This window comes from Labeo rohita, chromosome 22 (genome assembly GCF_022985175.1).
Source record: "Labeo rohita strain BAU-BD-2019 chromosome 22, IGBB_LRoh.1.0, whole genome shotgun sequence".
NCBI classification, from domain to species: Eukaryota; Metazoa; Chordata; class Actinopteri; order Cypriniformes; family Cyprinidae; genus Labeo; species Labeo rohita.
In genome coordinates this window covers 31,267,402-31,294,432 of record NC_066890.1, presented here as the reverse complement: position 1 = coordinate 31,294,432, position 27,031 = coordinate 31,267,402, and the positions used below count along the sequence as shown (strand labels likewise).

The following is a 27,031-nucleotide window of genomic DNA, read 5'->3' as shown; positions in this document are numbered from 1 at the left end:
TCACACATCCCGTTTCGTGATCTCAATGGGCACTGATTGCCTTTAATGTAGCAGGATGCTGCTGGCGTGCGCGTGAAGGAACGGGAGTTTGTTTTTCGCCGAGAGTGTCAATATGTCCGTTCCTTTCACTATTTTTTTCTTTTTCGTCCTTATGATGTTCAGAGACTTGTCTCTAACCCTGCTGAGCTAAAAAAGGTGTGTTTTCCCCTCACCATTTAGATCGAGAGATTTTGACACACTGTAAATATATCTGAAATACCACATCTGGGTGATGTAAAAATAGAAGGCACAACTCAACGAGTCTTACAGACTCAATTTGCATTTGTATTAATATCTGAAATAGCATGCGATATTAAAATTATTGCATCTCAAATTATAGTATGTTAAAAATAATTTCAAAAGTGAAAAATTATGCAGGACTGTTTCTACACTGTGAAAAACAAAACAACAACAAAAAACCCACAATTTGTTGAGTCAACTTAAAATAATTTGTTACCCCGCTGCCTTAAAATGTTAAGTTTAGTCAACTTGAAATGTTAAGTTGTACTAAGTGACAACTTAGATATTTGAGTTGACTTCAAAAATGTGGTTTGTTAAACTTAAAAGCCACCTTAAAATTTTAAGTTGAATGAACTCAAATATCTTAGTTGTACAACTTAACATTTCAAGTTGACTAAACTTATTTGAGTTGGCTGAACTTAACATTTTAAGGCAGCAGGGTAACAAATTAATTTAAGTTGACTTAATGGAGAAGTCCACTTCCAGAACAACAATTCACAAATAATTTACTCACCCCCTTGTCATCCAAGATGTTCATGTCTTTCTGTCTTCAGTCGTGAAGAAATTATGGTTTTTGAGGAAAACATTTCAGGATTTTTCTTCATATAATGGACTTCAATTGTGCCTCCGATTTTGAACTTCCAAAACGTAGTTTAAATGCAGCTTCAAAGGATGCTAAACGATCCCAGCCGAGAAAGAAGGGTCTTATCTAGCTAAATGATCAGTCATTTATTTTGGAAAATAAAAATGTGTATAATTTTTAAGCACAAAAACTTGTGTAGTACAGGCTCTGCGATGTGCGTTCACATACTATTGAATAGCATTGAAAGGTCACGCCAAACATACACTGTAGAAAATAAAAAAACACAATTTGTTGAGTCAGCTTAAAATAATTTGTTACCCTGCTGCCTTAAAATTTTAAGTTCGGTCAACTAAAATAAGTTTAGTCAGCTTGTTAAGTGTTAAGCTGTACTAAGTAACAACTTAGATATTTGTGTTTGCATAACTTAACAGATGGGTAAGTAACCCAGCTGCCTTAAAATTTTAAGTTGATTCAATTAAAATATCTAAGTTGTCACTTAGTATAATTTAACATTTCAAGTTGAATAAATTTTTTTTGAGTTGACTGAACTTCAAATTTTAAGGCAGCCAGGTTACAAATTATTTTAAGTTGACTCAACAAATAGTTTTTTTACAGTGTAGGTGGATCTACAGACTCAGTGTTTACAAAGCGAACGCACAAAGACTAAGAAAGTGCAAGTAAGTCAAACGCTGTTTACAAACAAAAAGGTACAACGATGTCGGACGATTTTGAAGTTGTAGGAGAAAATAACATGGAGTTTTTCGACATACTCTACCTTTTTGAGCTGGAGTACACAGGCGATGAACTTGCGGTGATTCGAAGACGTGATTCGTAGTAGTAATGGGAAGTTTGGATCATTTTAGCGACTCGGACCTTTGAGTCTTGTTCAGCAAAATAAACAAATCTTTTTTCGAGTCACTTCGTTCATTTTAACAAAATCATGTGACAGCCCCATAAGATGAACGAACGACTCGAAAAACCCGAAGACTCGAAACAGGTGAACTAATTCCAATACAGAACCTAATAGGATGTTGCGACTGAACGAATCACTCCCCGAGACGACTCGTTCTTCCCGAGTCACATTAAAGATTCATTCAAAATGAACAAATCGTTCAAGAACGACCCGTGGACACGCATCGTAGAGCCTGTGCTACAGGAGCTTTTGTGTTTAAAATGTATATACATTTTTATTTTTCCGTGACCTTTCGATGCTATTCAATAGTATGTGAACGCACATCGCAGAGCCTGTACTACACAAGCTTTTGTGCTTAAAAATTATACACATTTTTATTTTCCAAAATAAATGACTGATCGTTTCGCTAGATAAGACCCTTCTTTCTCGGCTGGGGTCGTTTAGAGCCCTTTAAAGCTGCATTTAAACTACATTTTGGTACAAAATGTACCAAAATGTACCAAGTACAAAATCGGGGACACAACTGAAGTCCATTATATGAAGAAAAATCGTGCAATGCTTTCCTCAAAAACCATAATTTCTTTACGACTGAAGACAGAAAGTCTTTTTAGCAGTCTTTGCTTTTCCAGTGATTTGAACCCATGACCTTGGCGTTGCCAGGACCATGCTTTATTATTTGTTCTACAGTAGATAGTGGATTAAAAAAGCAAATTTGAGGGGCACGGAAAAAGCAGGGCTCAGGAGGTTTGAGGCATGGATTCAAACCTGCATTTCCCAAATGATCATCAAAGCTCAATGCATCAGGTGTACTAACCACTAAGCCACCACTCAATCATCTAAACCCAAGTGAACTGAAAATATTGATTTCAGTTAACAAGCACCATTGAGTAATTTGCTTTTTAAAGATCCTAGAAAGAACATCAAGGACAAAATGTGGCATCAGACTGCAACCTAAAAGTGATTGACTATACCTTTTACTTCATTTAAATGGACAATCCAGTACCTAATTGAGCTTGGCAATAACCGCTTGGCTGATGGAGGGAGCTGACTTGTCTCCAAGAGGACCGAAAGAAACGAGTTTCTCAAAGCCGAAACTGTAGCTTTGAAAAATGAGGTGACAGAGAGCTTACATCGCGGGGGCTCGGCAATTGCAATTTCAAACATTTCCTGCTTTCAATTTGCGCTCTCAGGCACGCCGACACTTTTGACAGGCAACGACGGGAAATATTTAACTCGCTCTTCTGTGCATCAAGGTCCCTTTGGCTGCTCCCTGTGGAATCAAAAATGACTAGAAAGCACCATGAGTAAGACATGTTGACGTCGAGAAGTCAGTACAAATGACATGTGTGTACTTTGAGCATCACGTGCTTGAACGATCAATAAAAAGCGCGGATGAAGTCGCCACCAAATTCGCCAGGTTCTTGCTGTGGGAGAAAACGACCGACAACAAATAGCAGATATAAATGACCCAGCTCTGGCTGTTTCTGACTGGGAACTGTAAAGATGCCTCAGTTAATCAAAGTTCCTAGACTGTCGGCTTTGAATCACATCTAGGAAGCGCGCATCAAAACCATGGCTTTGAACTCAGGGCCACGCTTTCCGGAGCGCACATGAAAAACCTGAAAAAAGCCTTTGTACAACAGGAAACTCGGGTTATGTCGCCAAATTCGGCAGATGCAGAGACAGAAATTGACAAAACGCCATCGCAGCAGACATCAGGCAAAGATTATGACATATGTTACGTGAGAGATTGAGCTCTGGCAGCGTCGTCCTATTGATACAACCCAGGTTTTTGGATTCTTTTGTGATCTTTCCCATAACTGATTGAACCTTTGAATTTTTGGAAGAAGAAAAATGCTAAACAAAACCTCACCTCTATGAAGCAGAGGTTTCGTAATTTCATAAGAGGTTGATTCACTCAGAAATTCAAAGTTTTGACACCAGACTCGACAGTTTTTGAATCAGTTGAGGTCAAAAGTTTACACCCCCCTTTCAGAATCATCAAAAACGTTAATTTTACCAAAATAAGAGGGATCATACAAAATGCATGTTATTGTTTATTTAGTACTGACCTGATTAAGATATTTCACATAAAAGATGTTTACATATAGTCCACAAGAGAAAATAATAGTTGAATTTATAAAAATGACCTATTGAAAAGTTTACATATGCTTGATTCTTAATACTGTGTTGTTACCTGAATGATCCACAGCTGTGTTTTTTTGTTGTTTTTTAGTGATAGTTGTGTATGAGTCGCTTGTTTGTCCTGAACAGTTAAAGTTCAGAAAGTTAAAGTTCTTCAGAAAAATCCTTCAGGTCCCACAAATTCTTTGGATTTCCAGTATTTTTGTGTATTTGAACCCTTTATAACAATGACTGTATGAGTTTGAGATCAATCTTTTCACAATGAGGACAACTGAGGGACTCATATGCAACTATTACAGAAGGTTCCAACACTCACTGACGCTTCAGAAGGAAACATGATGCATTAAGAGTCGGGGGGGTGAAAACTTTTGAACATAATGGAGTTGTGTACATTTTTCTTATTTTGCCTAAATATCATATTTTTTTTAATTTAGTACTGCCCTTCAGAGGCTATAGAAGATAGTTACATGTTTCCCAGAGAACAAAATAAGTTAAATTTACTCTGATCCTCAAAGTCAAAAGTTTTCACCCCCGGCTCTTAATGCATGGTTTTGCCTTCTTGAGCATCAGTGAACGTTTGAACTTTCTGTAATAGTTGCATATGAGTGCCTCAGTTGTCCTCAGTGTGAAAAGATGGATCTCAAAATCATACAATCATTGTTGGAAAGGGTTCAAATACACAAAAATGCTGGAAAACCAAAGAATTTGTGGGACCTGAAGGATTTTTTTTTGAAGAACAGCAGGCAGTTTAACTGTTCAGGACAAACAAGGGACTCATGAACAACTATCACTAAACTAAAAACACAACTGTGAATCATTCAGGTAAGAACACAGTATTAAGAATTAATGTAATGTAAACTTTTGAACCCGTTCTTTTCTATAAATTCAGCTATTATTCTCTCTTGCTGAGTATATGTAAACATCTTTTATGTGAAATATCTTATTCAGGTCATTACTAAATAATCAATAACATGCATTTTGTATTTTCCTCTTTTGGTAAAATAACATTTTTTAATGATTCTGAAAGGAGGGTGTAAACTATTGACCTCAACTGTACAGCCAAAGAAAGCCAAGTAAGTGCAAATGTTCATTTTCTTCATTGGATCACATTAGGAAAAAATGAACAAAATACTGTGATTTAAAGGTTTTAAAGGTTTCAAACTTTTTAAATTGTTCAAAAACCAAGCTTTTTAATTATGACGCACACACTTTTTCAGCAATAGGTTGAAAAAAAAATGCAACTGTTTTATACTTATATTATTTAGTCTCATTTGATTTGGTATGAACAGGCCTAGAGGTACATTACATTCACACCAGGAATGATAATTATAGCGATAACTACATTAGCATCCACACCAATAAATTATAACTTTCTGAGGTGATGCTGATGTGTTGTTATTGTTATGGCTGCAGTGTGAAGTTCAAATGATTAATAAAACTTAATGGTCGTTGGTGTGAACGTCCCCTTAAAGCTTATAATGGGAAAAAAGAGATCCAGACAGAAAAAGTAATGCTTAGATCAAGAAAGCAGGCTTGAAAGATAAGCTGCCAGAAGAAATGTTTTTATTAAGCTAAACTTTTTTCCTCTCAGTGATCGTGTTTACATGTGCATAACAGTGAAAACCCAACTCATCAAACCCAACATTGCAAGGAAACTGTTTAAATTCATGAGATTTTGAAATTGTCAGGTTTGTCTCTGCTTTGAAGCCAAAAAGTACCAAAAAGACAAATATCTTTGTGCCAATCAGATTTTGTGCCAAATTGCAGTTTCAATGCAGCTTCAAAGGGCTCTACACAATCCCAGCCAAGCGAAATGATAGGCCATATTCTAAAAAAAATTACAAATTTATATACTTCTTTTAACCACAAATGCTCGTCTTGCACTAGGTCTGCGATGTGGACTTCACTCATTAAGTAATCATGTTGAAATATTCACACACGGTTAGTTTTTCGTCTGTGTACTTCGGTTCAAAAGGGTAGAGGAAGGCGAAAAAGCCATCTTATTTTCTCCTCCAGCTTTAAAGTCATTCAACATCGTTGTTCTACCTTTTTTTGTAAAGGGCGTTTGACTTTCTTTGCACGTTCGCTTTATAAACACTGGGTCGGTACTTCAGTCTACATCACATTTGACTTTTGTGGTTAAAAAGTATACACATTTTTAATGTTTTTTTACTAAATGACCGACTGTTTCACTCGATAAGACCTTATTTCATCGTGTAGAGCCCTTTGAAACTGCAATTTGGACGTTTCATCTCCATTGAAGTCCACTGTGAAGACTGGGGCTGTCAAAAATGACAAAAAACACCTTAAAAGTGACATTCTAATAAGTTTGAGTGAAAAAAAGACCAAAATCTAAGCCATCATGCAGTGGAATTTTTTTTCTGAGAGAAATGTCCCATTTCATTCCAATGACCCAGTGAATTGTTCTTTAGAGTGAAAACTAAGTTCTAATGAATCACTGATAATGTGTTCATGAATCAGACACTCTTTGAAGAGCAAGATTTCAGTAAATATCAACTCACGAAAAGCTGTAATTTGCCTTCAAAAGAATATAATGCCATAAGAACCATTTTGATGATAGTGTGAAAGTGTTTTTCCCTTCTTCAGACCTCATTCACTTCCATTATCTGAAAAACAGCAGCACTTTTGAGGTTCCACCGCATGGAAAAAAGTTGTACAGGTTTGGAACGACACAAAGGTGTGCAAATGATGTTGATGAACTATTCTTGTAAATATAATGGGTGTAATTTCATGCACACTCATTGTGTTTATCAAATGTGGGAGCCACAAACTGTGATTGAGCCACTGGAGTGCCAATGCCAGCTTTGTCTTGCTGGTGCATTGAATCCCACAAACTGGCAGAAACAATGGAGCATGTAGGTGTGTGAGAGTGTTTATACAAGCAGGGCTCTCCGAACAGGTGTCAGAACAGCTTTTATCCATTCAGCTCGCTCTACTTCTCCAGATCCCTTTATGAAACACGACTCAGTCATCCCCCAACTATTAACTAGGAAGCATATGGCGAGTCCACTGCGTGTCCCCCTAAAAATCCGCACGAAACTAATCGAAATCACACCGAAACACAAAGGAATTCCCCTCTGACCTCCAACACACACTGACAGATGGGGAGGGACGCTGTCCAACCACCCCGAAAATGATATTCACACACGTCCGCCTCTCAAAGCCAAGTCACATGTCTTTTCATGCTGAATAGCTGTGGCGTGCGACAGCTTTGAATTGTTTTTCATGAATTCATGACACGTCGGGTGAACGGCGAAACATTTGACATCAAAAAGAAGCTGACCAGAAATTGAATTGCAGTTCTGATACGACAAGCAAGAAGATTCAGGCAGAAAATAACAAAGTCTAACCGGATCTTATTTTGACACCTTGCTGCTGACATACAAAATATAAAACGATGCATTATATATATTTATCGAGCGCTGCTGTGGCAAGCGCTTCGATTCAATTTTCTCAGCGACATGCGTTCGGGGAGAAAAAGAGCTGGCAGTGGGAAGACAAACAATCCAGGAGAAATAAAGTGACAGATTTGAGGGGGACGAAAGGTAAGAAAAAGAGAGAAAGAAAGATAAGAAGAGAAAAAAAGAAATTACTACCTGAACTAGTACGAGCTGTTCTTTTGAGTCAAATCTTTCTAACAAATGGCTCCAAATCCGCAAAAGAGTAATTGAATGCAAAAAAAAAAAAAACCATAAAAATGTATCTTCTATTTGAAAACAAAAAATCCCCTACATTTTATCAAACTCTAATAATTGCTTTAATCTTTCAAACAACTGAGGAGATAGCAATCAAACTGCATTTGATAAAAATCACCTGTCAAGTTCCCTATCAGTGTATGTTCCCAATCTACGTATCAGCGTATGAGAGTCAAATCGGATAACTACAGGAACTCATCTCAAGAGGACTTGTGAAAAAAAGATCAGTTAAAAACAGACAATCAATGAAAATATTTAAAACAAGACTGTCAGAATCATAATCCGAACGCATAGTTCAAATGTCCGTCAAAATATAACATACAACATTTTTCACTAGTTTTGGATTGGTGGTTTATTCGCTTTAGAATTGTATGTAAAATATTTTGCTCAGTTCCACAATCATTCTGACTGAATTTCAGCGAATGAAGAACACGTTTATATGCATGTGTGTTATGTATTACATATGTTACCATCTTTGACAGACAGCCTGCTGACATTTTCTCCTTTTTCTCGTAAATCAATGGCGTTGTCAAAACATCCGGTAGTAAGGATTTTCCTTCAAATGTGTGTGATCCCTGGACCTTCGGTTCTCGTAAATACTAGTATAGTATTGTGCATGTTATTTTTTGACAGACATCAGTGTTCTGATATTCAAATGATGTGAGTCCTGCAAGGGTCCTGTTTGATAAACCTGCAGCAATTAACAGAACACCCAAACCGTTATACGACAGCAACACTATTTTAATTCCGTACCCGATAAATCCATCAAAAATAGAGTAGGCGCCTAACTTTAGCGATGCACTTTGCCGCAGAGCCGCTTCTGGTTCGCTTCAGAAACTTGTCGCGATGTGGCTGGTATAAACACAAGCATTGACTAGAGTGGCCGTGAGCACCTCCATTTGGGGGCATTTAAATTTCTAGGGGGTGCACAAATCATGTTGAGTGGGAGGGAGTGTTTCAGGTGGGAAGCTTGCAATCTGTGATTCTTTCTTATGCGCGCTGTTTTTTCGGTTTCACTTTCAAATTCGAAATCACGTTTAGCAAGAAGGGAAGAGAGGATGGAAAAGGGGGGCACAGTAACTCATGTTAAACACAAATTAAGTCATATTAAAAACATTAGGCTGCTTTTAGCCTTATGCTGGTGTTGGTTCACTTTCCAGCAATGAAACTAAGTAAATGATTAAATAAATTACCACGATAATATCTGCGATCTCACAGGCTGACGATAGGACGATATGAAAATTGAGCACATCGCCCAACACTAGTAACTGACTCGACCCATATAAAAACTACGACCCGAACCCTACCCGCATTAAACCCCATACATGAGGTAGTCAAAACTCAGGTATTTTTCTCATGTAACACAAGCAATAAACCATTAGGCATTCTGTGTTAATGTATTTAAGAAAAGCTGACAGACATGCAGCCCAACATGTTAACAAAAAATGATTAATTGGAAAATTAAAAATTCTACATTTTATCAAACTTGAATAATTGCCTTTATCTTTTTTAAGACCTGATGAGTGATCTACATTGTATAAAAATCAATTTCTCTATCAAGAACAGAAAACGAATTAAAATATTTAAATCAAGAATGTCAGAATCATAATCAGAATGCATAGCTCAAATGTCCGTCAAAATATAACGTACAACATTGTTCACTAACCCGGCAAAGTTTTGTGTGAATACTTCAGTTTACAGTATTTTACTCAGTTCCCTGATTATTACAATTGAATTTCAGCGAGTGACAAATTCATATGCAAGTGTGTTATGTATGTTACAGTCTTTGACAGACAGCATGCTGGCGTTTTTTCCTTCTTCTCGGAAATCAATGGGATGGTCGAAACATCCGGTACTGAGGGTTTTTCAAGAAATGTGTGCACTCCTTGGACCTCTGCTTCTCATAAATGCTACTGTGTATTGTGCATGTTATTTTTTGACAGACATTGATGTTGTGATATTCAAAAAATGTGAATTTGAGAACAGATGGATCGTAAGGTAATAATTATTTATTTTTTAGCTGGCAAATATTCAGTAAAGAGTATATTATGTCAATGTTTTTAGTTCTAATATTCTATAAAGTTTTTGACAGATGTGATAACATGCGTAAGGGGTGAACTATGTTTGATTTTTGGGTGATTATTAAACATGCAAGAGACATGTTTATGGCATGATTGGCTTGTCAAAAATGTTACATTCAGCTGTCGCAAATTCATTGATTCATTTTAAAAAACAAGTTATTTTTCTACCAAGTAAGGAGTGGTTTTGATGCACGACTTGTTTTTATAGTCTTTTATAACAAAAACCTTTCATAAATAATATTGGGGAAAAAAGCTTTTTAAACCTTCCATTCCATTATTACCCTTTATCACATTTCGACTCAAATCACTGTGATGATTCATTCAAGATTCATTTAGTTTTCCCGCAGTCAAAAGCCATCTCAAGTGCACGTAAAAACTTTTTTGCGAATTAAGGGATTTTTTTCCCGAAATTTGTTGTGTGCATCACTTGTCAACTGACTCAAATATCATGTTAACATCTCACTGGACCAAAAGATTTTAGTAAATAACGACTTAAAAACATAGAGTGAACAATGAAATATCTGACATTAAAAAGAAGCTGACCAGAAACTGAATCCCAGTTTTGACAAGCGAGATGATTCAGGTGAAAAAAATAAATAAAGCTGCTGACATACCAAAATATAAAAACAATGCATTATATATATTTATCGAGCATGACTGTGGCAAGCACTTCGATTGAATTTTCTCAGCGACATGCGCTCGGGGAGAAAAACAGCTGGCGGGGGAAAGACAAACAATCCAAGAGAAATAAAGTGACGGATTTGGAGGGGGGAAAAAGGGCAACATAAAGACAAGAGAAAGCGAGACAAGAAGACTTTAAGACATCCAAACAAATCCAAACAAGACAAAGGAGTCTCGAAGATAAAAATAGAGACATTAACACTTAAATAGCTGTACTTGTGTGCTCTGTTTGTGTTCATGCTCATTAAAATAATCACACTTTAAGCTCTTAATGAGTCATGAAGCTCTAGATGTCTGAGGTGTTAAAGGGGATTTTCATAGGGAAGCGAAAGACGAGAAAGAAGACGAGAGGAAAAAACACCCTAGAAAGAACAAAATCGCTCGAAAGTGTAAGGGTCACACCAATATTCTTTTGTCTCAGTCAGACATAATGGACCCCCGGTGCCATATTGATTCAGAAGCATCGACTCGTTGCGAAAAAGAGAGCAGCGGCGTGAGCTCCATTTGCAGTTTTTTATTTACTTATCTCCAGTGGTTTGATGTAAAACCTAATAAGAGCGTCCAACAACGCAGCGCTCTCTCATTTTCGAGGACGTATGGCAAACCGCCACGAGCGACGCTGTCAAAATAAATGGCGTTCCTTTGTATTGCACCGGAGCACAATTCATTGTTCGCTTAGAGGGACGCTTCACCCAAAAATGTCAAATCTGGCATGATTTACTCACCAAACCTGTAGGACTTTCTTTCTTCTGTGGGACACAAAAGGAGATATTTGGAAGAATGTTCATGCTGCGCTTTTCCATCCTTTAAAGTCCCAGTTTTATTGATTAAAAGCAACATGAACATTCTTCAAAATATCTCCTTTTGAGAAAGTCATACAGGTTTTGAATGTCATTTTTAGGTCAACTACTGTAGGACACTGATAGCGAGACAAAACATGACCATATTTTGGACTTCTTGCGTCGCAAGTAAATCACTGGAAATCCAGGGCACTATTTCTGGCTTTGGGAGAGAATCTTGACTGCTGGCTTTTGTTCCCAAGGGCACAATTTAACCAGCCCTTCTGTGTTCGAATCGTCTGTGCCCGAGTGTCAATACGAGTTTTTCCCTCTGTATGTTTTTTTGCAGCCGCTCGGCAAAGAAGTCCAAGTAATTGGATTTAAACGGTTCAAAAGAGTCACAAAATAATTAGTGACTAGAACGCCGGTCTCCAATGTATTTATCAGCTCTGGCTGCTATCAAAGATGAGATGGGGGTGATGGGATAAAAGGAAAAAAGAGAGGAGGCGGTTTTAAAATAGTCCAGTAAGTTAATACAACATGACTGTTGAAGAAAACACCTATCGAGGCTTGTGCATTTTGAAACTTGTCCTAGATAAAAAACTTTACGATTTTTTTTTTTTTTTTTTGAGGTATAACCAATATTCTCTGGAAACTCACATTAAGGAACAAAATCTCAATATGTGTTAATTTTTTTTTTTGTAGTTTCATGGAAAGAAGGCTCTTGGAAATATGCATGGAAAAGAAGAGCTAATAAATCAAATTATCATAAGGACATTAAATAATAAAAAAAATGTAAACAAAAATCCCAAAGGGAAATAGCTTTGAATCACAGTGCCTGCTAAATAAATAAATAAATAAAATGTAAAAAGGTTATTTGATTTAAAAGAGAGTTTCATGGCCTGTAAAATAAATATATATAAATACTGTATAAATACAAAATATATAAATATATAAACAAATAAAAAAATGTAAGTAAATACTATACAAATTATAATATAGAATATAAAAGTAAATATAAAATATAAAAATGTAAGAAAAATGATTAATATATCATGCATAAATATAAAATAAATGAAAAAGCAAATAAAACAATAACAAATTCAACAGAAAATAAATGTAAATATAAAAAATAAATAATGTACAAAACAAAAATGAAATACATAAAAAAGCTAATAAATTATAAAAAATAAATTGGAAAAAGTAATAAATCAATACATTCAATAAAGAAATGAAACAAATGGCAACAATGAAAAATGAAAACATTAACAAATATAAAAATTCAGGAAATAAAAACTAAGTTAGGAAATAAAAATAAATATATCAATAAATACAGATTTACAGATAAAAGAGTAATATAAAAATTTAAATACAAAAACATAAATGAAAATAAAAATGAATGGAAAAAGGTATAAATGCAACAATAAAGAAATTAAACAAATGGAAATATTAATAAATATAACAATTAAAAAGCAAATAAAAATAAATATATCAATAAATGTACATGTAAAATAATAATAACCAAATAAAAAATATGAAATTAAATCATGTAAAAATGTAAATATAAAAACTAATATTAAACAGTAATATAAAAATATAAATATCAAACCATAAAAAGTAATAAAAATGATTCATATATTAAACATAAATATAAAAGCAAATACAATATACAAATTTAAATAGAAAATAAATGTAAATATAAACAATAATATATCAAACAAATATGAAATAAATGAAAAAAACTAATAAAAATAAATCAATAGAAAAAGTAATAAATGCATAAATTCAATAAAGAAATGAAACAAATGGAAACAATGAAACAAATAAAAACATTAATAAATATAAAAATTAAAAGTCTGGAATTGATATCTGTAAATATAAAAATAAATAATATATTAAACAAATATGAAATAAATGAAAAACAAACAAACAAATAAAATTACAAAATCACTGGAAAAGCATTAAATGCATAAATTTAATAAAGAAATTAAACAAAAAAAAAACAATGAAAAAAATATTTTAAAAAAATGTAATTAAAAGCCAGCAAATAAAAATAAATACATCAATAAATGCACATACAAAAAAATAAATATGTAAAACAAATTTAATTTAAATTAACAAAAAAGCAAATATTGAAATAAATGCAAAAACAATAAATGCATAATTACAATAAATTAAAAAATGAAAACAAATAAATGTTCTAATAAATAAAGAGTTCATTTGCAAAAACAGATAACTAAATAAAAATAAACACTAAATAAATAAAAATCAAAACCATGTTTTTTCACTGTGCATTCCACAAACAACTACAAACAAAAATTCAGCTAACTAACACAATAAAACACAACAAAAACATGATAACATAAACATGATTTTTGAAAAACTGATCTGTTTTTGCAAATAAACTCTTCAAATACATACATACATACATAAATAGCCATTAGCTTGTGGGGGGAAAGTTAAACTTGCACCCTGTTAATTTTCTGGCACTTAAAATATAACTTAAGATATATGCAGATGTTTGTAGTACAGTATCAGTGCAATTTTGTGTTGACTTTTCCTTGACATCTGTTAGACCCAGTTTTGTCATGGTTTGTGTCAAAGAACAGAAGTTGACGCTCTTTCGAACACATTTTTTAAGGCATTAAGCAGCATGGTCTGTCTGACACTGTCACACCATCTGTGGGGATACTCATCAAATCGCTTCATGTATTCTCCCGATAATTCAGGCTGCTGAAATGGTATTGTTAGCAAGAAATAAAAAAACAGTGTTCAAGACAGAGCAAGAAAGCAGTAACAAATTCTTTGCAAACGCATCTCGAGGGCTTTGTCTCGGTTGCTCGCGACAAAAATGGTAATGAACAAATCTGCAAACATGAAAACAGCTGCTCCGCATTAAACGTGACAAAGTGCGGTTTCCCGACGAATCTAAATGACACAAAATCGCCTTATTCAGAGCTCTAAATCTTTATAACAACGCGCAGAGTCTGTTTTATTTGAGCAGGGAATAATTCAATACGCCGTGTCCCTGTTTAAAGTCTCTCTTTACTGTAGTCTGACTGCTATGTTTCAAGTGAATGAATATTGAAGACGCCTCTCTATCATTTTATAGTGTCTCTTTACTTTACAACACAGGATGGATATCACACAGATGACCGTAAAAATCTTAGGACCCGCCATAAAGTTTTTAATTTGACTCCTTATATGCAAGTAAAATGGGGATTTAGAGGACGAACAAGAAAGAAGGGGAAGTTTCTACTTTCAGTAGAGCTTTTCTATTCAAGCGAAAAAGAAGAAAAACACCTCATGTTTTATGCTGTCATATTTTAAGTAACAAAGAACAGGGAATTCCAGTGAATAACTTACAGAGGAGTGAAACTTCAATATTAGCCAAATTAATATATTATGCTCCTGTCTGAATGCTCATTTTGAACACTATATATATATAATGTAAGCAAAAAGACAGATTGTATTGCTTAGCATTGGTTTTAAATTCCAAAAACACTCACTATTACTATTTTAAATAAACTGACATTAAAAAATGAATATATATATATTATTTTTTACTTTACTACTATATTCATGACATATTATACATATTATATACATAATATTCATATTAGAAGATATTATATATACATATATTTTATATAATATATGTCAAATATTACATTACTTGTGTGTGTGTGTTATATATATAACAAATGTAGTAGTAGTAATATATATATATATATATATATATATATATATATATATGATATGTAATATATCATAAATATTATATCCTTAATATGTATAAAATGTTATGAATATATTAGTAAAAAATATAACAAAAATAAATAATAAATACATAAAAGAAAATAAAAATAATTACTATATATATATATATATACGTTATAATTTTTAATATATATATATATATATATACATATAATAGCATAAATATTATATATAATATGTATAATGTTATGAATATATTAGTAAAAAAAGACTACAAATGTAAAAAAAATAAATAATAAATTACAAATAAATAAATATAATGATAATAATATAAAAATTATTATATAATATTATATTATATATTATATTATTAATATATTAGTACAAAATAAACTAAAATTAGTAAAAAACAACAATAAATACATTATATACACACACACGCACACACAATATCTTATAATATATAATATCAAAATCAAAAAATCAAAATCAAATATGATCTATAATATGTATAATATGTTATGAATATATTAGTAAAAATAGGAAAATAAAAAATGTAATCAAATTAAATTAAATTAAAATTAAATTAAATATATATATATATATATATATATATACACACACACAAGTAATGTAATGTAATATTTGACATATATAACATGCGTATATATAATATCTTATAATATATAATATATGTATATAATATGCATATGTTAAGAACAGTATATAAGTATATAAGTAAAAAAATACATGCATATATATAATATTATATATGTATAATGTTTTGAATATATTAGTAAAAAAAAAAGTAAAAATGTAAAAAAATAATAATAAATTAAAAAAATTTAATAAAATTAAATAAAATGAAAAAATATACACACAAGTAATGTAATGTAATATTTGACATATTATATATATATAATATGTGTTTATATATAATATCTTATATAATATATAATAAACATTATGTATATATATGCATATGTTAAGAATCTATATGTAAATATATATATATATATATATATACACACAGGTAATGTAATATATATGTATATGGAATATATATGGAATGGAATATATATTTGTGTGTGTGTGTGTGTATATATGTATCTATATATATATATGTTGTGAATATATTAGTAAAAACAGAATAAAATTAGTAAAAAACAGTACAAAATAAAATTAAAACAAATATTTTTGAATATATATATATATATATGTGTATATATATTCTGTATATTCTGTGTGTGTGTGTGTGTGTTTAGGGAAAAAAATACAATTATCTTTTTCAACTGGAACACTTTTACATTTACAACACTTACTTTCTATTTCAAACTACACAAAGATTGGTCCTACTGACATTGCATCACTTATTAATAGAGTAAAAGCGTAATAACACTGCTGTCATTTGGTCATTTAAAGTGTTTTACCCAAATATTGCGCAACAGGTTTACAAGTCTGGCCTAATTATCTCCATATAAAGCTAGCGGCGCGGCTCGGCAAGCACGGCACATGCGCCGCATTGATCAAAGAGACAGTGTTATTGATGAGAGTGGAAGGGTCGGGCAGATGTTCTCATTCATAACGCTGCTGCCTGATCCCAAAGCATGTGGGACTGGAGGTAATAGCCTTTAATCCTATTGTGTGTTTAATTAATCTCCTTTAGCAACTGCAGTGGAGAATTACATTGGTATTCCTCAGATTAGGAAACCTGATGCCATGATTTGTTACCGGACATCTACACATTCACATGAGCAACGCGACCCCAATACTTGGGTGAATTACTTATGTGTTTTTAATAGGCTGCTCATCTGACGTTTGGACTCCTATTGTTGTGTATTGTAATTAAGCCACTTGTGTTGTGTTTTTCGTACAGTGTGGTCATATTAGCCAGATTTTGGCGAAATTTCTCAGACAAAACAAGTGTGTTGTCTACTGTCACAAGTCAAACGCTTTCTGTTGATCATGCACCATGTAAAAAGTTTCACCTTGTGTGAAATTCCTGATTACGTGGATTCTACACAAATGGTTGGATTTTGCTAGCAAGGAGCAATATGTTTATATATTATATATATATATATATATATATATATATATATAATTTTATAGTATTAATGTTATTAATGTTAATTAATAGTATTAATATGTTTTATTTTTATTTATATGTAATAGTAACTATTTTTACATGATTTGTGTTTTAATATATTTATAAAGTGAGTGTGTGTCAAATATACTTGTACAAAAATAATTTAACAAGTAATAGATAATTACTGTTATATAAAGAAAATATATGAGTAATATTAATTCAAATTAATTTTAAAAAGTTAAAATATAAACAATGGAAATATACTAACTAATTATTAATTACTATTTATTATTTTTATCAATTACAATATGTACAAATTATGAACATTTATAAATAATATGTTAAACGTATACTACTTATATAATATAAAATCTAAAAACAATAATGTTGACTTTTTTATTTATATTGATTCCGTATTTATAATTGCAATATTTACATTTGTATTTAGAATTATAGTAATACTAATTATTTTTTATAAAATAATATATATGTATATATATATATTTTTTTTTTTAATAATTATTAACATATATAAATAACATGTATCTAATTATTTTATTACATTAATTAGTTTATTTTAATACACACACATATGAATATATAACATTTTTGTTGATAAACATAAATAACATATATGCAATTAGTTTTATAAACAATTTGGTTTATAATTATTAACATGTATATATATATATATATATATATCAAATTAATTAATTAAATTTAATACACATACAGTATATAAAGCAACTAATTTTAGATGTATATATGTTATAAATGTATGTTAATTTTGTTTACTAATTTTATATATTACAATATTTTATAACTATTAACATATACAAGATATAAAAAAATAAAAACATATTATTTCTAAATATTATAAATATTAGGTATATTAGGTATATATTAGGTATTCAGACATAATCTAAAAATTATTTTTATAAATATATATATATATATATATATATATATATATGTAGTATGATTTTTTTGTAAAATATTTATAATATAAATTACATTAATATTTACATTTATACCATATTAATTATTCAGATAAGTATATTTGGAATTAAATTATACTTGTATTTATAATTATAGCAATACTAATTATAAATTAATTAATTGAATACAATGTAAACAATGATTAACATTTACAACCATTACTAAAACTATTACTAAATTAACTCAATTCGAAATGGAAACACATTTATATCAATTAGTAAACATGAATATTTTACAACTATAAATATTTCTCAAATATAATAATGTAATTATTGCAATATACAAATATGCAATCATTATTTAAACAATTATTACTAAATATTTTTATTATTACGTATTATAATGTTAAAAAATAATAGTATTACTAATAGAATTACTTCCCCCCAAACATCATTCACAAAAAAAACAAACAAACAAACAAACAAAAAAACACTGTAATTGTGTATTTTTGTCATGCTTGTCAGATTTCCTCTTCCTGTCTACAAGGGCAATACTAGGCCTAAAAATGCTGCAATGCAGACCAGACTTCATGCCAACTGTCAGATGGTCTTCCTCATCTTCATCAGCTGCATTCTTAAAGGAATACACCAAGAAGGGAATTCAATCTAGAAACCTTGTGCTCGTGGCACAGATTGTGACAGGTACTGTCTATAACATGATACACAGTCTCTCCTGCTTCACCTATCTGTCTGGATTTTCTCTTCCCCTCCTGCTGAGAACCATATGAGTGTGTCTGATGGTGGAGCAGAAGTCTGATGAATGGCAACACCGCCAGGGATTCGCTCAGATTTCCACCAGCTACACCGACCAGCGCACTTCCCACCCACTCCATTATTTCCAGCATAACAAACTGAGACAGAAAGCCAGTTGATAAAGGGAAACAGAAATCTGCTCTCCATGAGCAGGAGAGATTTCACAAGAGACACTCAGAAAAGGAATATTATTATAAGAGACCTCACCTTGCAGGTCAACTGTAGTTATCGCCACAATGTGTTCAAACTCGCATTCAAGCTTGTGTAAGAAATGTGCTAACCTTGATCACTGAATATCTGGTAAGTGCAGCAGCACACAAAAGCTCCTGAAACGCCTTCAGGATTTCATTTTGCACATATTTTGATACCTTGAATGTATCAAGAGTTCTTTCAAACTGGAATAATGCAGTGTACTTCCGAAGACCAGGTATTAGTACAGATTTCCTGATTCGAGTCATAATGTTCGATTTGCTTTCATATAAACTAAAGAAATTTTGCACATTTTCCTGCTAGTCTTGACATAGTCTTATGTTAATGTCAAACTGATTCAAACGGGTAATTCATCTTTTTGGCTCTCATCTTTTATGAGCAGGTTCTTTTTAGTGAATCAAAAACCAACAGCGCAAACAATGAAGTCTGATTCATAACCGAATGACTCCTTTTGAGCTGGTTATTATTAGTGAATCAAAAACAAACCGTATGAACAGTGAAGTCCGATTCATGAATGAATGACTCCTTTTGAGCCAATTTTTTGTAGTGAATAAAGAACAAACAGCACAAAAAGCAAAGTCTGATTCATAACCGAATGACTCCTTTTGAGTCGGTTATTATTAGTGAATCAAAAACAAACAGTATGAACAGTGAAGTCCGATTCATGAAAGAATGACTCCTTTTGAGACGGTTCATTTTAGTGAATCAAAAACCAACAGTGCAAACAGTGTAGTCTGATTCATGAACAAATTCTTTTTGGTGAATCAAGAACAAACAGCACAAACAGTAAAGTCTGATTCATGAACGAATGACTCCTTTTGAGCCACTTTTTTGTAGTGAATAAAGAACAAACAGCACGAAAAGCAAAGTCTGATTCATAACCGAATGACTCCTTTTGAGTCGGTTATTATTAGTGAATCAAAAACAAACAGTATGAACAATGAAGTCCGATTCATGAATGAATGACTCCTTTTGAGCCACTTTTTTGTAGTGAATAAAGAACAAACAGGACAAAAAGCAAAGTCTGATTCATGAACGAATGACTGCTTTTGAGCCGGTTCTTTGTAGTGAATCAAGAACAAACAGCACAAACAGTGAAGTATGATTCATAAACAAATGACTCCTTTTGAGACGTTTCTTTTTAGTGAATCAAAAACCAACAGTGCAAACAGTGTAGTCTGATTCATGAACAAATTCTTTTTGGTGAATCAAGAACAAACAGCACAAACAGTAAAGTCTGATTCATGAACGAATGACTCCTTTTGAGCCACTTTTTTGTAGTGAATAAAGAACAAACAGCACGAAAAGCAAAGTCTGATTCATAACCGAATGACTCCTTTTGAGTCGGTTATTATTAGTGAATCAAAAACAAACAGTATGAACAATGAAGTCCGATTCATGAATGAATGACTCCTTTTGAGCCACTTTTTTGTAGTGAATAAAGAACAAACAGGACAAAAAGCAAAGTCTGATTCATGAACGAATGACTGCTTTTGAGCCGGTTCTTTGTAGTGAATCAAGAACAAACAGCACAAACAGTGAAGTATGATTCATAAACAAATGACTCCTTTTGAGACGTTTCTTTTTAGTGAATCAAAAACCAACAGCGCAAACAGTGTAGTCTGATTCATGAACAAATTCTTTGTAGTGAATCAAGAACAAACAGCACAAACAGTAAAGTCTGATTCATGAACGAATGACTCCTTTTGAGCCACTTTTTTGTAGTGAATCAAAAACAAACCGTATGAACAGTGAAGTCCGATTCATGAATGAATGACTCCTTTTGAGACGGTTCTTTTTGTGAATCAAAAACCAACAGCGCAAACAGTGTAGTCTGATTCATGAAAAAATTCTTTGTAGTGAATCAAGAACAAACAGCACAAACAGTAAAGTCTGATTCATGAATGAATGACTCCTTTTGAGCCGGTTCTTTGTAGTGAATCAAGAACAAACAGCACAAACAGTGAAGTATGATACATAAACAAATGACTCCTTTTGATCTGGTTCTTTGTAGTGAATCAAGAACAAACTGCACAAACAGTGAAGTATGATTCATAAACAAATGACTCCTTTAGATCCGGCTCTTTGTAGCAAATCAAAAACAAACAGCACAAACACTAAAGTCTGATTCATGAACAAATGACTCCTTTTGATCTGGTTCTTTGTAGTGAATCAAGAACAAACAGCACAAACAGTGAAGTATGATACATAAACAAATGACTCCTTTTGATCTGGTTCTTTGTAGTGAATCAAGAACAAACTGCACAAACAGTGAAGTATGATTCATAAACAAATGACTCCTTTAGATCCGGCTCTTTGTAGCAAATCAAAAACAAACAGCACAAACACTAAAGTCTGATTCATGAACAAATGACTCCTTTTGATCTGGTTCTTTGTAGTGAATCAAGAACAAACAGCACAAACAGTGAAGTATGATACATAAACAAATGACTCCTTTTGATCTGGTTCTTTGTAGTGAATCAAGAACAAACTGCACAAACAGTGAAGTATGATTCATAAACAAATGACTCCTTTAGATCCGGCTCTTTGTAGCAAATCAAAAACAAACAGCACAAACACTAAAGTCTGATTCATGAACAAATGACTCCTTTTGATCTGGTTCTTTGTAGTGAATCAAGAACAAACAGCACAAACAGTGAAGTATGATACATAAACAAATGACTCCTTTTGATCTGGTTCTTTGTAGTGAATCAAGAACAAACTGCACAAACAGTGAAGTATGATTCATAAACAAATGACTCCTTTAGATCCGGCTCTTTGTAGCAAATCAAAAACAAACAGCACAAACACTAAAGTCTGATTCATGAACAAATGACTCCTTTTGATCTGGTTCTTTGTAGTGAATCAAGAACAAACAGCACAAACAGTGAAGTATGATACATAAACAAATGACTCCTTTTGATCTGGTTCTTTGTAGTGAATCAAGAACAAACAGCACAAACAGTGAAGTATGATTCATAAACAAATGACTCCTTTAGATCCGGCTCTTTGTAGCAAATCAAAAACAAACAGCACAAACACTAAAGTCTGATTCATGAACAAATGACTCCTTTTGAGCAGGTTCTTTCTAGTGAATCAAAACCGGTCGTTTTTCATTTACTAAAAGGAACTGGCTTAAAAGGAGTCATTTGTTCATGAATCAGACTACACTGTTCCCGCTGGCTGTTCAAAAATTTAATCAATGGAAACAACTCATTAGAGTCATTTATTCATGAATCAGACTACACTGTCTTAAACTGGCTTAAAAGGAGTCATTTGTTCATGAATCAGACTACATTGTTTGTGCTAGTTGTTTTTAAATTACTAAATGGAAAAGACTCATGAGAATCATTTGTTCATGAATCAAATTTTAATTTACCAAAAGGAAAGAACTTTTGAACTGGTTCGAGTGTTCAAGAAATGGACTACGCTGTTCGCGCTGGTTTGTCATTTGTTCATTTGTTGAATCAGACTATACTGTTTGCACTCTTTGTTTTTGATTCACTAAAAAGAACCAGCTCTTAAGAGTCATTCTTTAATGTATCAGATTACACTGGTCGCACTGAATGTTTTTTATGATTCACTACAAAAAAAAAAATACAAACAATACAAACATTGAAATCTGATTCATGAATGAATGACTCCTTTTGAGCTTGTTCTTTTTAGTGAATCAAAAACAAACAACACAAACATTGAAATCTGATTCATGAATGAATGACTCCTTTTGAGCTAGTTCTTTTTAGTGAATCAAAAACAAACAGTATGAACAGTGTTGTCTGATTCACAAGCAAATGAATCTTATGAACCTTTTTAGAGAATCAAAAACAAACAGTATGAACAGTGGAGTCTGATTCATGAGCGAATGACTCCTTCTGAGCCAGTTCTTTTTAGTGAATCAATCACACTTTATTTTAGTCATTCTTCAAGGTATCACTTGTTCATGAATTGGACTACACTGTTCGTGCTGGTTGTTTTTAATTTACTAAAAGGAAAAGACTCATGAGAATTATTTGTTCATGAATCGAACTACACTGGTCACACTGTGTGTTTTATAAGCCAATACTTTTTAGTCATCAGAGTGATTTATGAACTGGACCTCACTGAACAGTATGCTTCTGACTCACTTAAAAAGAACTGGCTCAGGAGAGTCATTTGTTTGTAAAGCTGATTGATTCACACTGCTTTTATTCAATAATAAGATCTGGTTCATAACAGTCATTCTCTTGCGAACTGGCCTCTACTGATCGTAAAAGACTGGCGTAGACAAATTGACCAATCTTGGGATTTTAAGAATCAACATCAGGGTCGTTGGAAAGATCAATATTTGTTGCCAGCTCTAGATTTTATTCAAGAGGTGGACATCTTAAAGCTTTCATTAGCACACAGTAGAGATGCGGTAACACTGTGACACCCCTGTGTATTATAGAATCCAATATCCACCATCACATTGGCTTGCACTTATTAAACTTTGAAGGCAAATCGAACAAAGGAATTTTTCATTGCCCTTCACCAGTCACTAACCTCAATCTACCCTGTCACATGGTCCCTTCCCCTCTGCCAACTCCATGTAAGAACTCTTCGAGACGAGATCTGTGTTAATCATCTCTCGCTGTTGAAGTCCCACTTTCACGCCAAACTCTTCACGCGGCTCGCCTGGGGAGACAGCGTGCGATTCCTCTCTCTGCCTGCGCAACCTGAAACAATCCAGCGCTAACAGGTCTGATGAATGTCATCCTGTCAGAGACGCCAACTGTTCCAGCCCCTTATGGGAGCGTCTCGATCTTTATTGATGCTTCAAATGTTCTCAAGGAGTTCCAGGTAATGTTCGCTTCCTCATGCTACTAACAGTCAGAAAGCGCATGACGGAAGCTACACTTGAATTACAAATGGGAATAACCTCCGGCAAATGCATATTTGCGTCAACAAGCAGCTGTCATTATACAATATTATAAGGTTCAGTACTATACAGTGCAGTGAATGCATAAAACACAGGTGCACTTCTAGAAAGTGGTATTTTTAAGGTCTAAAACTACAACAACTGACTCTGATTGCTGTAATCTGAATGAATGACTTTTAAGAACCAGTCCTTTTTAGTTAATAAAAAACCAACTGCGTTAACATTGTAGTCTAATTCACAAACAGATTGAATAAATGACTCCCACAAAGAAATGTTGATTCTTAAAATCCCAAGATTGGTCGGTTTGTCCAAGCCAATCTTTTACGACCCAACGTCTGAACCAATCAGATAACACTGTAGTCTGATTCACAAACAAATGACTCTCATGGGCCAGTTCTTTTTAGTGAGTCAAAAGCATACTGTGCAGTGTGGTCCAATTCATGAATCACAAAAGTACTAGCTTACAAAACATACAGTGCAACCAGTGTAGTCTAATTTATGAACAAATGATCCGTTTGAGTCTTTCCTTTTAGTAAATTAAACAAACAAACAGTGTGAAGAGTGTAGTCTGATTCATAAACAAATGAATCTTATGAACCTTCTTTTTAGAGAATCAAAAATATACAATGCGAACAGTGTAATCTGATTCACGAACAAATGATTCTTATGAACTGGTTCTTTTTAGTGAATAGTGCAACCAACAGTGCAAAAAACGTAGTGCGATTCATGAATAAATTACTCCTTCTTCAGCCAGTTCTTTTCAGTGAATCAGAAACAAACAGCGTGAACAGTGTTGTCTGATTCGTGAACATATGACTCCTTTTGCGCCGCTTCTTTGTAGAGAATCAAAAACAAACAGTGCAAACAGTGTAGTCTGATTCATAAACAAATGAATCTTATGAACCTTCTTTTTAGAGAATCAAAAATATACAGTGTGAACAGTGTAATCTGATTCACGAACAAATGATTCTTATGAACTGGTTCTTTTCAGTGAATAGCGCAACAGTGCAAAAAAACGTAGTCCGATTCATGAATAAATTACAAGTAAACAGTGTGAACAGTGTTGTCTGATTCATGAACGAATGACTTCTTTTGAGCTGCTTCTTTGTAGAGAATCAAAAGCAAACAGTGTAGTCCGATTCACAAACAAATGAATCTTATGAACCATCACGCATTATTTTTCACATAATTTACATTATTACAATACCTTTCTCCCCAGCTGGCACAAATGGCTCGATTGGTTCCAGGTTTAATGAAGGCCTGCCTTCCGAAAAACTAAATTTAAAACTAATTTACTCCACCCCTTGTCATCCAAGATGTTCATGTCTTTCTGTCTTCAGTCTTAAAGAAAATATGGTTTTTGAGGAAAACAGTTCAGGATTTTTCTTAATATAATGGACTTCAATTGTGCCCCCGATTTTGAACTTCCAAGAAGTAGTTTAAATGCAGCTTCAAAGGGCTCTAAACGATCAGTCAGTTTTTTTGAAAAATAAAAAATTGTATACTTTTTAAGCACAAAAGCTTGGGTAGCACAGGCTCTCAGATGCACGTCCACAGGTCGTTCTTGAACGATTCGTTCATTTTGAACGAATCTTTAATGTGACTCGTGAAGAACGAGTCATCTCTGGGAGTGATTCGTTCAGTCTTGTTAGGTCCTGTACTGGAATTAGTTCACCCGTTTCAAGTCTCTGGGTTTTTCGAGTCGTTCGTTCATCTTATGGGGCTGTCACGTGATGCTGATTTTGCTAAAATTAACGAAATGACTCGAAAAAAGATTCGTTCATTTTGCTGAACGAGACTCAAAGGTCCAAGTCGGTAAAATGATCCAAACTTCCTATCACTACTACGAATCACGTCTAAGTTCATCGTCTGTGTACTGAGTATGGCGAAAAACTCCATGTTATTTTCTCCTACAACTTCAGAATCGTCTGACATCGTTGTACCTTTTTATTTGTAAACAGCGTTTGACTTACTTGCACTTTCTTAGTCTTTGCGCATTCGCTTTGTAAACACTGGGTCTGTAGTTCCGCCTACATTCGGCGTGACCTTTCGACATGATTCAACACGTAGTTTCGTGAACGCGCATCCCAGAGCCTGTGCTACACAAGCTTTTGTGCTTAAAAAGTATACACATTTTTATTTTCCGAAAAAAATGACCGCTAGATAAGACCCTTCTTCCTCGGCTGGGATCGTTTAGAGCCCTTTGAAGCTGCATTTAAACTACATTTTGGAAGTTCAAAATTGGGGGCACAATTGAAGTCCATTACATGAAGTAAAATCCTGAAATGCTTTGCTCAAAAACCATAATTTTTACGACTGAAGACAGAAAAACATGAACATCTTGGATGACAAGGGGGTGAGTAAATTATTTGTGAATTGTTGTTCTGGAAGTGGACTTCTCCTTTAAAGCTTGGAAGTGCCAGGATAATTTGTAATATAACTCCGATTGCATTCCTCTGGGATGCATGGAGGGTGAGTAAATAATATGCTGCAGTAGTGTTGGGTCCTATCGTCAGCCTGCAAGATGTTTCGACCCCCTATACTGCACACGTCTGCGGTGCTTTACTGCTCTAAAGCGGCTACTCTAGTCAATGCTTGTGTTTATACCCTCTGCGCTGCGGCTCGTTGAAGTGGCTCTCAACAACAGGAGCCATTCGTTGTAGTTCTTAAAAAGAGATTTATTTAAAACCAAATATCTCCCTTTGGAGTAGACTTTGAGATTTGTAACTTTGTAGATCTTTTTTATGCCCAAACATACACACCACACATTGACTAAAATTCAAAAAGTGAAAAAGCATAATAGGAACTCTTTACTGAATCAATAGCATTCAGCACAACCAGTCTCGTTGGATTTTACAATAAAATCACTCTTTTAAGATGCTTCTTTTCAATGATTTAAAAACATACAGTGCAACCAGTATAATCAGTGTAAACGGTGTTGCCTGATCAATAAATGAATGACTCCTTTTAAGTCACTTTATTTTAGTGAATCACAAAACATACAGTGCCACCAGTGTAGTCTGATTCACGAATGAATGACTCCTACGAGCTGGTTCTTTTTAGTAAATCTAAAACAAAAGGCACAAACAATGTACACTGTAAAAAATAAAAAACACAATTTGTTGAGTCAGCTTAAAATAATTTGTTACCCTGCTGCCTTAAAAATGTAAATTCAGTCAACTAAAATAAG

General features: G+C 33.2%; 1 protein-coding gene across 2 annotated transcripts in view; it reads right to left on the bottom strand.

The window, feature by feature from the left end:
- The window catches only part of ncanb (neurocan b), a 212,692-nt gene that overhangs the window by 166,826 nt on the left and 18,835 nt on the right, over positions 1-27,031 (bottom strand). Inside the window, exon 1 of one of the 2 annotated variants that reach the window (XM_051095275.1) lies at positions 23,466-23,484. The exons of the other annotated variant lie outside the window; for it this stretch is intronic. The gene's annotated coding sequence lies outside the window, so the exon portion shown is untranslated. Of the gene's footprint in view, positions 1-23,465; positions 23,485-27,031 lie in introns of those variants that run through there. 2 annotated transcript variants of the gene reach the window in all.